Source organism: Manduca sexta, chromosome 8 (assembly GCF_014839805.1).
Source record: "Manduca sexta isolate Smith_Timp_Sample1 chromosome 8, JHU_Msex_v1.0, whole genome shotgun sequence".
NCBI lineage: Eukaryota > Metazoa > Arthropoda > Insecta > Lepidoptera > Sphingidae > Manduca > Manduca sexta.
This window is the reverse complement of record NC_051122.1, coordinates 1,356,825-1,372,400: the sequence shown is the minus strand read 5'-3', so window position 1 is coordinate 1,372,400 and position 15,576 is coordinate 1,356,825. Positions and strand designations below refer to the sequence as shown.

Genomic DNA, 15,576 nt, shown 5'->3' with positions numbered 1-15,576 from the left:
GCATGACTTTGACGTTACCGAAATCTTGGGTTTTACCCATTATATTGACTATTTGTATTTTCGTATTCCGTTTAATCGAGATTAGACACAGTGAAGCGCGCATACTTCATGGTTGTACTCATTAAGACCTTAAAAAGTCCCGCAATGAAATCTCCGCCCGTCCTAGAAAGTTACCATTCTTCCCCCACTCTATCCCCCATTTCCTTCCTCACTCTCCGTCTAGACAAATGACATAAAATAGTTCTGTTTTCAAAAAACCGCTTCAAACTACACACTAACATATCCGATAACCGATTTTGTAATCATGTTTGGCATGGCTCTAATGAATACTTTATCGTGAACCGTAAACTTAAGATCTAAATGTAATATTTACCACTCAGGCATCTAGCGAGACTAACATGGACCTATTCATAAATTACGAACTTGTCGCGTCTCGGCACGTCGTTAATATTAACTGTTCTGGAATATACTAATAGGAACTTACTATGATATAGTGAAGTCGTTTAGATGTTATTCTAGAAATTAAGCCTTATACTTATTTAAAACTGAAGAGTTTGATTTTTTGAATGCGCTAATCTCAGCAAATGCTAAAACAATTTTGATTATTTTTTATCATTAATACCTAGAAAGCTTCAGTACTTAGGTACTCCTACTTTTTAATATTAGTGCTATTGCTAATATTAAAAAGTATTTTTATCCCGGGAAAATATTTATCTGAAAATAGAGCTTTTTTACTCATATCAGCATGGAGTCTGGAATTTATGACCGATATGCGAATAGACTCACCCTATCACATCATAGGACGGAACACACAATGGCGTAAAGCGGGTGCCCTGGTTTTAAAGACGTGATGTATATTTTTTTTTAATAATAGACTCAGTTCTCAAGGTTCGAGCTGTGATCTTGGGAATTTTGATAGGCATGTTTCCCTTACTATTGTAGGTAGTTACATAGGCTATATCTATGAGCCGCACGATCGATCTCTTTCATACTCTAAGGCACAAATTACCGACTCTAAGCGAAAGGTCGTATCGCTTACCATCAGGCGAACGGCAATCGTCTCGTCATTCCAAACAATAAAAAAAGGCGCAACGATTCCGTTCCGAGAAATACATTTATGAGACCAGTGTGTCGAACAACCATCAAGAACACCTACGGGCTAGGCGATAGCTGATAACTTATATACAGCAAAAATAAACTGTTCATAATTGGCGATATTGCTTCATTTTATTCGCGAGGCAAAATTTAATATAATTTTTATGCCATCGTCAAACATAGAAGTCGGCGCGACGATAAAAGTTAATGCTTATCACGGCGTTAAAAATGCAACGGTCGCGCAAGTGAATACGTAAGCGAATGTTATTTGAAATATTGATGGTGACGTAAATACAGACATTAAATAGTATAGGTATAGACTGGACATAAGGATCAAATTTATTTATTTATTTATATAGTTAAATTAAGACGCAAAACAGATTATAATCAAAACTATAGCAAATTATAAAATATACAAGCATAAAAACTAGACTGTATTCCTAAACATTGCGCCATTATACTAGTTAATTTCTTAAAGTGCGGACTTAGATATATTAAAACTATTGAGTACTATGTATACGGTATAGTTAAAAAATGTAAACAAGAAAGTAGTATACGTGTAACTTAAAAATATAAAACTAACTAAATTTGTGCTCCAAAAGTTAGTACCCATTGGTGATTAATTATTATTTGAAATGTCCGAGTGGCAAGATGTCACAGCGTCTTCAGGTATTAAAACCAAAATACTTATATATTTACTGAAATTAGGCTAATATGTGCAAATCATGATGTGGAAAAAATACGAAGTATTTTACATAGGTGTTTTGCTATTTCATGGTAGATTAAGCAATCATGGCAGTTCCGCAAAATTTCGTATGACAATCTTCCTAATGACCCCTCTATATAAACTTAGAATTCTGCGTAAATATATTCTGGGTGGTGTGCCTTTCGCATGTGAATTAATATTTAGACTATTGGCAAATAACTTGGCTAATATTTCGTGCACAAATATATGACTATGATTTCTAAGAAAACCCGAATAAGCTGTTAACACACTCGTGACTATTCGTCTGTACTCGGCGAGTATCTAGCAATAATATTCAATCAGATTCCGATACTGAACCAATCAAAATTACTCATTTGCAAGCATGTCAAAAATACTAGGTTCTGATTGGTCAATTTTTGTGATAGATCGAAAAAAAGATTGCGATCGTTTATTGAAAATAGCGGTAAATTAGTTAGCTGACGGAGTATCGTATATTATTACCTATAGGCTATTAATATAACTTAGCGAACGATGCGTTCTTTATTCAGTTGTTTAATAATTATAATTACATAACATAACATACATAACATCACGCATTTTATCCCCGAAGGGGTATGCAGAGGCGCAACTAGGGCACCCACTTTTCGCCAAGTATGTTCCGTCCCATGATGTGATAGGGGGCGAGCCTATCGCCATATCGGACACAAATTCCAGACTCCGGGCTGATACTGAGCAGAAAAACCCAAATATCACTTTGCCCGACCCGGGATTCGAACCCAGGACCTCAGAGCGCTATTGTACCGGACATGCAATACAACTACGCCACCGAGGCAGTCAAATAATTGTTATAATTACTTATATCAATATCAAAAATAATCGTTATTAACAAACGTATCGATAAAGATTGCATCAAATTTTAATGACTTTTGATAACTTTCTCTTTGAAACAATTTGTACTTAGAAATTATAAACACATCAGATTAGATGGAATTCACTGATTACAGCGATGAAACTGTTGAACGACCTGCGCAAATCAGCTGAATCGAACAAGTACAAATCTAGATCATTCTAAAATAATTATTTTGCGTAATAAGTGTATATTTCAAAATAGACTAAAGATTAAAATATGTTTAAAACTAAAGGTAATTAAAAAAATCCAAATTGCATACTCTTAAAGAACCAGTAATCAGGAAGTTGATAGTTATGTAGGTATTTAAAATTAAGTTTTTTTACTGTAGGCAGCAGCTTGGCTATGTACCTGGCTGTGCTGACGTCCATTAACGACGGTATCCTTACTGAAATAATTTTTTGGGTATCCGCTGCGATTTTCGCCAGGAATAACCTTCGTATGGGATACAGGCGATCCCCTGGCTTAGCATCCGCAGCGGCACGGGTAGATAATGGGCAAGGAACACTAGAAGACGGAAGAGAGGGGAAGGATGGGAATTTCCTAGGATGGGCGAAGGGGAAACGTTCGTGGCCCGCACAAGGATGCCTCAGGGCACCACTTTCCACTAGGTAGGGCGATAGCTAGTCCGGTTTCGGAGTCAGAAAAATACGCCATAAATTGATATACTTAAGTATGTCTTGGTTAAAGTCTGGAAACCAACGATCCTTCAAGTTTTCTGCATGTTTACGACGACGTTGAGTACATAGCAATTTCTTTGCCTCTTCTAAAATATCAACTTACATCTACATAGCAAGAAATATAGAGATTGTCAAGCTATTTCCCCATTGATTTCAATTTGATAGCGTTTCGAGCACACGTGTGACATTAATCGTCGTCTCAACGCTTTGTTGATCGGACGCGATAACTGAACGATTGACTGCCATCCGGCCGGCAACTGAAAAGATGAAGATATAGAAAATTGAGATGAACTTTACAAACGAAAGATGAAAATGAATAGACACGTGCATACCATTTACTCTAGAGGTTGTTAAGTAATTTCGTGGAAGTCTGTACGTGACATGTTTAATATCGTATTGAGAAATATAATTCTTTACTCTTTAGTATTTTTTATGTTATGGACTACAGGGACAGATTTTTGCAAATGATAAATTGCGTTGTTTATTTTGAGATGTTTGTAGATAATAGAAGATACACGTGTAGGTATGGACTAACTGTTCAGTGTAATTTTATCACCATCAATGCCATAAAATTCGTATGTAAATATCTCTCAAAGTTTCTTTTTGTGACACATTACACAATATAATTTGCTACGTTGTAGAACCTATATAAGTAGTTGTTGAAATTAGCTGGAATGTGACTCTAGAACGCTAAACATAATTTTACGGTGATCGAACCCAAGACTTCGACACTGTTGTCATACCGTAATACAACTTCTCCTCCAAGGCAGGCATCAATCAGTCAATGTTATCATGACTTAAATAAGCCAGCTTTATCTACAGCATGAATAGACGACAATTAACAAACTTATTCAATCGAAGTCCCGTCACAAAACATCAACGAAATCAATATTTTTTTACTCTATTTTCTGTTATAACTAAATTCTCACACCTTTGTTTACACATTTACGTAAGCAATAAGCACAGCGACTTGGTAAGAAAACTGTGTACTTCATTACACAATATTTATCGATGGGCCGTAATTGGCTGTTCTTTAGAGGCCCTAACAAATACAGCTATTGTGGGGTATAATAGAACTAAGTATTTATAAAGTTTTTTTCTATTTTTATGTTTAATTTTTTTTACCCTAGCGCATGTTGTGGTTGTCCGATATTGAAATTGGAATTAATCAAAAAAAAAATATTTTTTCATTTGTATGTAATACTTATTGTTAATTTAGTTGGCAATCCATAATAAATAAAATAAAAATAACTACTACTTTCAAGATTGCTAGTACGAGACACTATAATCAGTATAATCCGTTTATTACAGTATAATCCGTTTATTATGACTCTGCCTATATTGACCAACCTCTTATTATGACGTAATTACACTACGAAGTTTCGTTTTCATATAAGATTCTTTATAAAAAAGTCAAATATAATGACTTCCCTTACAGTGACATGTCGCTTATTGTGACCCCTTTTTAATAAATTATGTCCGGTTATAATGACCGACATGATTCTTAGACGTCATCGTGTCCATTTCTTTGCGGAGCGCGAACAAGAGAGTGTTTTGCACCCGCATCCCGTACGGCGCGCGGGCACTCGCGAAACCAATTCCCAGCGAAGCGCTCTCGCTCTCGCTCGCTGGAAAGGTATGTGCGGGAAAGGGATGCGGTAAGGAAGTGTACGTTTAGTGTCACCAAATTATTAATAAAAAAGACACTATTTTGGATTGACGCGACCGGAAATGTGAAGTTAAAATTTATAAAGAATTAATTAGAAATATGGCGCAACCACATACTATTTACATAAAAATGTTTTTTTTTTTTCACAAAACGCTTTGTATGACATCCGCTTATTATGACGTGTTTGTCAATTCCTATCGATGTCATTATAAACGGATTCGACTATACAACATATTATCGCCACTTGACGCGTAACGCGTCATAAACAAATATAATTTTAGCTAATCCTTTGTTAATTGTTGGTAGTTATTAAATAAGAATTCATATTATATTACTAAATATTTGTCTCTGTCTTCAAACAATAGAGGGGGCATTTTGAAACTAACATTATTTACAATGTTTCAACATAATAAATGCTATGCAATAATATACAGTGCTTGTAAATCAAAATTTACGCTATTGCTTACAAAACTTCGTCCCGATAAATTCAAAGAAACCCCGCAATTTTTCTTTAAGCGGTCACTTGACTTTAAACAAGTCCGTACCACTCAATGCGGGGTCAAGAGCCCCTGTTTCCTGCCCTTAGTCCCCATCTGTTCGTGCTATAGCTACATTATTCATGGAAAATGTTCTACTGGTTTACCGGATTCGTGCCCCGGGGTTTTCTCATTAATTAGTATCAGAGTCTTGTTTTATTGACATTCCTACAAGCCCGAAGGAATTGCAAGTTATTTGCACCTCTATTGGTTTCGTAGAATTATTGCAATATCGATTTGTTGATGCCACTATATGATAAAGAACTTACCAACTAAATTTCAGTGCAGTTGAAAGAATAAAGTGATTTTTTTGTATTTATGAAAATGTGCTGCGGTACTATGAGGGTACGATGAATTAGATAATTGGTATATTATGAACGATAGAACGAAAGTAAAATTTTCCGTTCATTCATTACCTACATTTTCGGATGCAGTGAATCATAAATAACAAAATGAACTAATGTTGCGGTTTAATTAAGGTAATACAAACTGTTTTATTTTAACACTACCCAAATGATACATGGGTGGACTTATACCAGCTATCCTTCACCAATTAACCTCAGATTGTGGTGCAGAAATAAGTAGGTCCACTTATAAAAATTACTCCACGACTCTCAGAGATGTAACTAATTACTTAATTTAATTTTTTTAATAAGGTATGGTCTAAAAAGTAATATGTATTGTATGGTTAACTTAAAAAGGAAGTTAATGTTTAAGGCGGATCCGTTCATGGCTCCGCCGCAATTTTTTCGCTAGATGGCATTGAAGTCACAAAAAGTCACATTTTTTATAATTACGTCCAAAATACTTTGTTTCTAGAAAATTTTTGCTATATGCTAGAGGTATATACTATGCTACAATTTATCTATATATTTATTTTGCTTCATCATAACGAATATCTGAGAATAGTACCGTTTAAGTTAGCTGAAGCAGAAAGATCGGTATTTCGTGTACATATACGCACGCACACATATCGAAAGTAATTTTTATATAGGACCACTAGATGGTACTAATGCAGAAAACATATTTCAAGGTCTCGAAAAATTGAACGTAATCTCTCGTATCGCATCTTTGTTGGTGCATATTTATAATGGATGACGAAAAATTGGGAATAAATAAATTAAAATACTGTATTTTATAGCTTGGCAAAAAGTGTAGAAATGGAACTAATCCTTTATTTTACCTGGCAACATTATCACATTTTTGACGTTTGTGAAGTTTTATAAATAGTGTCGGTGTTGTCTTTTTATTAAAATTTTGCAATAAGAACAAGAAGATACTATTCGCGATACAAAATGAATAAGCCGCGAATAATAAGGTTCGCGAGAGAAATTATATATAATACTTTTACCGACCATGTCTAGCTGAACAAGAAGCAAAAACAATTCTATCGGATCTGGTAAGTGGAAGTTTATTTTGTTAATAATTTAAGTGTACTTTATAAGTTTTGATGAGTCTGGAGTGATTTTTACTACTTGCACTAAGTATTTTTCTATATCTTGCAATATATTATCAAGCCCGTAGGTAATGTTTACATTCATATGACAAAATTAGTTTAAAGATTGTCCACGTCATCTTGAGATACTTGCATCAATAATTAGTAATTACTAATTGAGGTGTAGTGTAGGTAGGTAGGTAGAGGTAGAGTGGTAAGGGTTCCACCTTACTACTGTGATTTAAATCTCATTGAGCTTATATGGGGCATAGCAAAACAGAAGCAGCTCATATTGTATAAAATATTAATGTTATAATAATGAAATGATTCATTCAAAGTACAGGTTTAATAATAATTTACAATTTAATATTCATTTATTATCCAAATCAAAAGTAATTATTTGTTTGTTAAAGGAAGCATATGTGAGTGCGTTTCAAGACATAACCGAAGATGATTGGAAAATCTCATGTCAACATGTAAGAAAAATTTAAAATGACTATTACAAGAGAGAACATACCCTGTAAGAGGACATTGAAAGAATTATAATAAATCTTAAAGATGACAGTAGTAGTTCTTCAGAATCACAGGATGACTGTCCAGCCAGCTCCAGTCATGAAAATATGGACATTGATTTTACTGAAATACAATATTTGGAAGAAAGTTTTTGGTTTTATTTGTTTTTAAGTAAAATGCCACAATTCTGAAATGATTTCTCAAACTTAAAACATGACATACTCTAATTAAATTTGAATACAATGGCAAATGATTTACCAGTTTATAGTTTTATATTTTTATTATAGATAACAAATCACATTTGTCTGGCTAATTTTACAAAAGTAACACTATGTACAAATTATATTATAAATTACGAATGGAAAGAGTAGTAAATTTTTCCTCTTCTCATAGTTGCCAAATACATGCGGTGGCCGAATCTGAAAATCATCAGCCATGGAACTAGGCTGACCATTGCTCTACGTACAATAATTTATTGCACTACTGTGCAATAAATTATTGTACGTATAAGAACTACTGTTCTTCAGTAACCTTGGTTTCAAAATATTTCATCCATAGTGTGGAAGCTTTGTATTAGCTAAAATCTGAAATGTGAGTAGTAATATAGTATATGTTTATCCACATTACATTATCAATTCAAGTTCAATGTTTAGTCGGCCAAGTAAAAGGTGAATTACAATATTGACATATAGCAAGTTATCATGATAATTAGCATAGCATAGTAGTAGTTCACACCACCAGGTATTAATGATTACAAATACAAAACATTTATGTGAAGCATTAATTGTATCTGAACATTCCTTTTTTATTCTACTTCAATGTGTGGTGGGACCAGCAGTCTTTACCAAGAATGTTACACTAATAATTTAGTTGAGATTTTATGACACCAATCATATTTGAGGCATTCAAAATCCTATCACCCATAAATCTCCGGCCTCATGATAATACAACTAACACTATGCCAAGGAGATAAAGGTCTATGGATATTGGATACAATAAATTACCTTGTGCACTGGTGTCAATTTTTTTATTTAGTTCCCATGTTGTACTTTTTCTTTCACATTAGCAAACACAGAAGAATCTCCATCTCTAATAAAATTTAAATAATGGAGACTATGCATTTCTTCACTCTTGAAATTTTTTATTTTAGATTCCATTGCCGGTAAACGGCTCTGTAATTATTACAGCAACTAGGTCTGTTTAAATCTATTCTTTTCAATTCATAATATTGTCCTATTGTGAAACAGTATTTATTTTTGAAACCAATAAATAGGCTTTTTTGTTATTGCTGATAATTCAAGCCTGGAAAGAAAATTGTCATGAGATAGTATGCTAATGTAAAGGCATGAGTAATCTAATAAATAATAATTCCTATATTGTGTATGGAACTTCCATTCCTAATGATGAATCTAAGTTGTGACCATATAACCTTTTTAACTAGCCCCTTACATATAAACAGTAATATATAGAGTAGCATCCAATATATACCTTTTACACTGGCAATAAATCTATCTTAGTCACCAGGTTTCTTTATTTCCGCAGTCAATTATTTGTCCCATGTATTGTCGTTTTTCAATTGCAAGAAATATAATACCAGCCATATTTGGCGAGTCCACAAAGATTATCATATGAGCCACTCGCGTGTAATATCTGCAAGCTGTTATGATTGCCCACATAAAGCATATTATGTTTGTGTTATCCCTTTCAGAACAATGGTGCCAAATTTCATCACACATGCTGCATTAAAATGTGGAAACACTATGAAAACCCTTTTGTTTTTCACTGGCATATTGAATTTGGAAACAATAACCCGAGTATGTTTTGGCACATTAAATGCCCACTGAAGTTCGTGCTTCGAGTCCACAATCAGTTATCCAATTACCAATTGCAGGTTGTTACTAGAAATCATTTCCACAGGTAGTAGATAGGCATCGGTATCCGGTTGGGATCAATTGGTTAGTTCTGGTTCCAACGCAGCTTCAGTTGTGCTAGCACTGACGGTGCATGACGGAGCTTCATACAGATATTTTGGTATAGCACGTGTATACGTGTACATCAAAGGTGTACATACACCGAGACCACCATTATGTTGTCTTGTATCGAATCCTAAAGGCTGAACTAAACTCCTTGCAAATGTGATAACAAAAATTAGCGTCGTCGATAAATTCAAACAAAACATGAAACAGAAAATCATAAGTATTGATGGACTAAACACAAATTCGACCTCACACCCACCACATAAGGTTGTTTTTTAATCGCGAGTAACGTCATGTTTTTGTAAAGCCTGGAATGCAATGGCCGTCACAAGTCACGGAGGTGGTTGTAATGTACTGTTCTTATAATGAAAAAGCGGCTATTCAATTTGGCCGTATATAATACGACCGTCGAGTGAAATTTTATTTTATTTGATTTATTGTTGTAAAACAGACTTTGGTATGAGGTATTTATATAAAAAAATATCTTCCTGAGTTACGCTACGGCGATTGGAATTTAAGTTTTACAAATGAAATATTTATTAATAATAGATGATTACTGTATAAAATCGAAACAAACATAGACTAATATATAATACTGGAAGATACAAACACTGAAATGAAAAATACAATTAAATATATCGGTAATATGATTATATAAACTTCTGTCAACAGAATTAATTGCTGATATGTTAACTCCTGTCGTCCAATTATTCTTTATTTAATTGAAAGCTCCATAGATGTTATTTTTATTATGTATTGTTTATTTTTTTATCTTTGAAATATTGTCTATTTACGTATTTTATCGCGGTGATATATATTATTATTTTCTCCCAATATAAGTACATATAGCATTAGGGAGAAAATAATAATATAAATCACCACGATAAAATCCGTAAATAGTTTATTCGAAAAGTTACTGTATAAAATACGATTTTAAAGCACCTATCCCGAGGGAGAAGTTAATAAATAGAAACAAAATCATAACTTTTATTGGAAAAAAACTATATATTATATTCTTTTATCGATCGTCACATTTACAAATTACATTATATTAAATACAGGTAAAATTCTCAGGCGATCTTATTTATAATTTTAAATCTAAAATTTTGCACAGGCAAAACCGCGTGCAATAGTAGTGACATTAACGTAATGTGATGAAACTTACTTTTTACCTTAGACCCAACAGGGTATTGAGCTGGCAACGTCCCATAGGTTCACTTCACGACCTTGACGACGGTCAATGGGAAGAGCAGCAACGTCCGGTTGTAATATGTCAAATCATAAATAAGGCTTCTATCAAATACTCATAACAATGGAGGTACACGAGTGTACTTTGTTTACCGTTGTTTACTTTTCTTGACGTAAGTGAAGACGCTATTTCAAGAAATTTGAAGTGCTAATTCATTAAAATATGTACGCTTTCATGACTGTGCCTCAACTTAAAGTTGAGGTTCGTAAAAAATGCGTCAATTGCCGGAAAAAAAGAGCTAATTTGATAGAAAGGTAAATACTATAATATTTAGGTTATAATTCGCTTATATGCCTTATTTTCTTGTTCTCGGACCTCAGTTCTTGTTTTTTGTTATAGATTGCAATCTAATGACCGGAATAAAAATTTTGGTGTTGACTGCGAGATCCAAGAGGAGATCGCATATCTGAATCCAACCACTGATACTTTCAGAGACATAATTGCGGACACTTCTTTACCAATGATTACGAGACAAGCAATACAGGAATATTTTGAAAGTTATGTACCCATATGTAATGATTATAATCTTAGGCAGTTGTTTACAAAGATGACAGTGTAAATTTTATGTATTTAAATTGGTATACCTACACTCATATATCATGATATCTTGATAACATTATATTATATTTTCTTACTACATTATTGTTTTTGCAGATATAATACTCAGCATAAAGGACAACTCCTGTACGAATTTCGACATCTTGTGACTGCCCGCTATTCCACAGATGGCATTTATACCCACTAGAGGACAATGTAAAGCCAGTATGAAAAAATGGTATACTTTGTGGATGTAAAATTAAGTAAAGATGGAGTAATTGAAGAATGCCATTGCGATTGTGCTGCAGGCAGTGGTACTCAAGCATGTTGCAAACATGTCTCTGTATTGTTGGATGGTACACAAAAAATATTAAATTGCATCTGTCAAGTACTCAAAAATTAATGACATTCAATAGACCCAAGAAAGTATTTTATAATTCACCCATTGCAGTTCAAAATTTACCCAACAAGAGATTGACATCTTTTACTTATAACACACTAAAAGATACTTACTGATATTATGGACAGTTATGCTGATTATGTGAAAATTTTAGTAATGGGATATGATGAAAGCTCAATACCTTTATTACAGACATGTGAACCCGCAAATCCACATGGCATTGAATGGGATCGTTACACCTATGTAGATAGGACTCCAATAGATATTTTACTAGAGAAGCTATTATTAAAAATATTATATCTGAACAAATTCAGGAAGTGAGAAGAATACAAGAGCCCAAAGTGATTCCTCTGAGTGGCATGAAAGATCATGCAGGATTACTGCCAGTATGTTTCATTTAGTGTGCCACAGTAAAGCATATAAGTACCAAAAATATATGTAATCGATATGATTTTGGCCCCTAAAGCTGTGCAGACTATGTTAGTTGTGCATAGTAAAATCCAAGAAACTATTTCCATTGCCAAATATGATAGAGATTATGGACTAAAAATAAAAAAGTGGATTCATTATATCATTTGAATATCCTTTTCTGGCTGTTTCTCCAGACGGTATATTGGGTAAAGATACTATTGTTGAGGTTAAGTGTCCATATGCTGCTAGATATTATAAAATAACCTCTGTGACTGTGCCTTACTTAAAAATACTTAATGGAGAATTACATTTAAAAAAGCAGCATCCATATTATGCCCAAATCCAAGGCCAACTTTATTGTTCGGGGACGCAATATTGCAATTTTATTGTTTACACATTTGAGGATATGAAAATAATATTCATTAATAGAGATGACTCATTTATTAATGGCATGTTGACAAATTTGTTAAACTTTTATGTACATAATTTAGAACCAGAAATGTAAATAAGTATGTGTATAAGAACTATTTACAATTAATAAATAAATTGAAATAATTACATCTTTTTATCTAATATCTTTCACAATATAGTAATAGTATAATTCCTGAAATTGTAGATGTTTAGCACATAAAACATAAAAAAAGATTTTGCTCACTATTGGGATATAGTTATGGTCTAATTCATTTTTAAATTTTGTTTGTCTTTGTTAATCCTATTATTCTTTCTATATGAACTCCTTTGTTTGCAAGCTCCCTATCTTTTATTACATTAAGACCAGGCAACTGAAATTTTTCTTTTAAGAAACTGGGAATCCTAATGGTCACATTTTTGTCTGATGAAATATATATTGTATCATAAATCCTCTGTCAGTCAGTATACTACTACCACTTTCACATTTTGCTAAAAGGTCACTTTGTTCCACTGCCTACTGATCACTTATCAATCCTGCAAATGCTTGAGAACAATATAACAGCAAGCTACCAGGTATTGCACCAACTAATAAATTAGAATTAGAATCACTGCTAAGAATAATCACATTGCTGCCATAATATTTTATTTTGTGAACCACTGGACTAAGAGCTGAGTAGACTAAATTCAATTTTTATATGATTCAAAACCTGTGTAAAACTTAATAGTGGCATTATCATCTTTATATCTATTCATAAACCCATATTTGTGTTCTTGATCAACTTGAGTGCCCTTAGATATAAATTCATGCATAATATATGTACATCCTACTGCACTGTTGTCTTCTGTTTTGACTGCTTCTTCATGATCAACTTCCAGTAAATTGTCTCTGTCACTTATTAGGTTAACTTTGCTACTTGATGGTTGTGAATCATCTACATTTGTTACTCGACTGACTTCTTCGTTCAATACGTTGTTGATGTGCCACAGCAGCTGGATTTTCTGGTTTTATCTTCGTTAAGAAGAACACAGATAGCACAGCTGTCTTTTTAAGAAATTTTGCAAGGAGCTCATAACCTGAAATCATAAAAACAAAAATAATTAGCACGAAGTAATTAAAATTAATGGAAATAGGTAAATCACATAGAAATTCTATAGTGACTCACCTGTATAATTGATTTTCCCGTAATAATCTTTTTCTGTAAAATGCGCAACACACAATCGTGCTGTGCTACTAGCTTCGAAGTTTTTATACGTAACGCAGATTCCCATTGCTTTCTACGTTTACTTTCCTTTGGAAATAAATGTATTCCTCTGTTTTACAATTTAACGCACTGCATTGAGGCATTTGGAACAAAAGTATATTATATTCATAAACACTCAGTGATACGTCATACGATTTGACGTTTGTTTTGTCAAGCCAAGGTACAGTGCGCCCTCTGTCGTGATAAAAGTTAGTGATTCTCCTCATTTCTATTTTCTATTTTTCCCATTACAAAATTATTTAAAAGGCATATCATATTTGATGTGTTTTAAATGATTCATGTATATTCTACTACGATATATCAATTTGAAAAGAATAAATAACGCCATCTCACGGTTATTTTGCTGCGACAGCGTTAATCATTTATATATAGTTCTCATTTGTGCCGGTATACTCAGTCAGCCGTCACTCACACTAACAATACGTACTTGTCAAATTTGATGAAATTTTAAAGGCCGAAATATCCATGATTATTAATTATTTTTACGTTTTCTTTCAACTGCGAGAACTAATCACTAACTAGACGTGAATTTAAATTCTTTACTTGCCAATACTTGTTTAGTTACCCAGATTAAAGCCGAAACAAAATGTATGAAAATGGACCTTGAGGTATCGCCTTAAATAATAAATTTGAAGGCGTGAACCTTATAAAAGTACCTAATAGTATTCTACGAATTTCTGATTTAGGCTTACGAAATTCGATCTACAAAATGGATGTAGGGGCTATTAAATTACTGTAACATCAAAAATGGCTCCTCAACACATATGGTGCCCCGTAGGTAGACCTAACCGTAGCGACGAGCAGCAAAGTCAATTTCCTGTAATAATATCAATTTCCCATGCGAAGGTTCATTCGATTTAACCGCTCCGACGGTTTTACCGGTCATGAGGAATGATTCTGAAATCGGTCTCCCTCGCGGCAGCTTTCCATACAAATCGAGATTGACATTGGCAATTTTAATTTGCATACATAAGTCATTATTCCACTGGGTACGCATTCATTAATAGGATAATCAATACGATATTTTTAAAATGATCTACATGTAAGATTACGACTGTAATATAGGACAAAGGGTAGGTAAAGGTATGTGCCACAATAATAGATTTTTTATCATGTCTTCTTGAGGAATTAAACTTGTGTTTTACATACTTTATAGCCTACATAGTATGCAGTACCTAAAACAATGGAGTAAGCAGAGCGCAACTAGTGCACCCAGCTTCCAACTCAGTAGGAGGGGCGTGAATATCAAATTTTAGGGGCCATTACGAGAATATCATTTAGGCAGTCCCAATAATTCAACACATTACACAAGTACTTACAAATAAATGTGGTTACTTATGTTATAAGAGGGCAGCTGCTCTCTCTCTCCTCGGCATGGCCACTACTCGCCGTGTGCATTCCGTTCCATGATATGATAGGAAGCCTATCGCCATATCGGGTACAAATACCAGACTTTGGTCTGATACTGAACAAATATAAAAATCGATAAACCGAAAATAAATTCGAAACTCAATGCCGGCCTACATGCACGGCCGTTTATTGAATTTACCGACACGTGCCAGCTCCACCGGAAGCTTCGAAGTACCGGACACGTCTGTCGATTTATGTCAACGCTTCCGGTCAGTCCATTAGGGCCTCTGTACGGATCACTGCAGGTACTTATTTGCTTCCACAGCGGCCGTAACAAGATTCCTATTTTTGATTAAACCTAACTGGTAGGTAGGTATAATATTTATATATATTGAACATGCATTTTATATTTTTTAGATTATGTTTTAGGTTTTACTGC

The 15,576-nt window shown here is 33.7% G+C and overlaps 1 protein-coding gene and 4 long non-coding RNA genes across 5 annotated transcripts in view; 3 read left to right on the top strand and 2 right to left on the bottom strand.

The window, feature by feature from the left end:
* LOC115451983 (ankyrin repeat domain-containing protein 29) overlaps positions 1-15,576 on the top strand; it is a 61,836-nt gene that overhangs the window by 32,404 nt on the left and 13,856 nt on the right. The window lies entirely within an intron of this gene.
* On the top strand, positions 6,747-11,406 carry LOC119188638. The gene is made up of 3 exons (XR_005111988.1): positions 6,747-6,992; positions 7,442-8,132; positions 11,106-11,406. It is a non-coding gene; the product is annotated as an uncharacterized LOC119188638 (long non-coding RNA).
* On the bottom strand, positions 7,678-8,718 carry LOC119188644. The gene is made up of 2 exons (XR_005111993.1): positions 8,546-8,718; positions 7,678-8,125 (listed from the first exon to the last, which is right to left on the bottom strand). It is a non-coding gene; the product is annotated as an uncharacterized LOC119188644 (long non-coding RNA).
* On the top strand, positions 11,525-12,669 carry LOC119188641. Its single transcript, XR_005111991.1, has 2 exons — positions 11,525-11,659; positions 11,896-12,669. It is a non-coding gene; the product is annotated as an uncharacterized LOC119188641 (long non-coding RNA).
* LOC119188640 lies at positions 12,541-13,931 on the bottom strand. Its single transcript, XR_005111990.1, has 2 exons — positions 13,689-13,931; positions 12,541-13,599 (listed from the first exon to the last, which is right to left on the bottom strand). It is a non-coding gene; the product is annotated as an uncharacterized LOC119188640 (long non-coding RNA).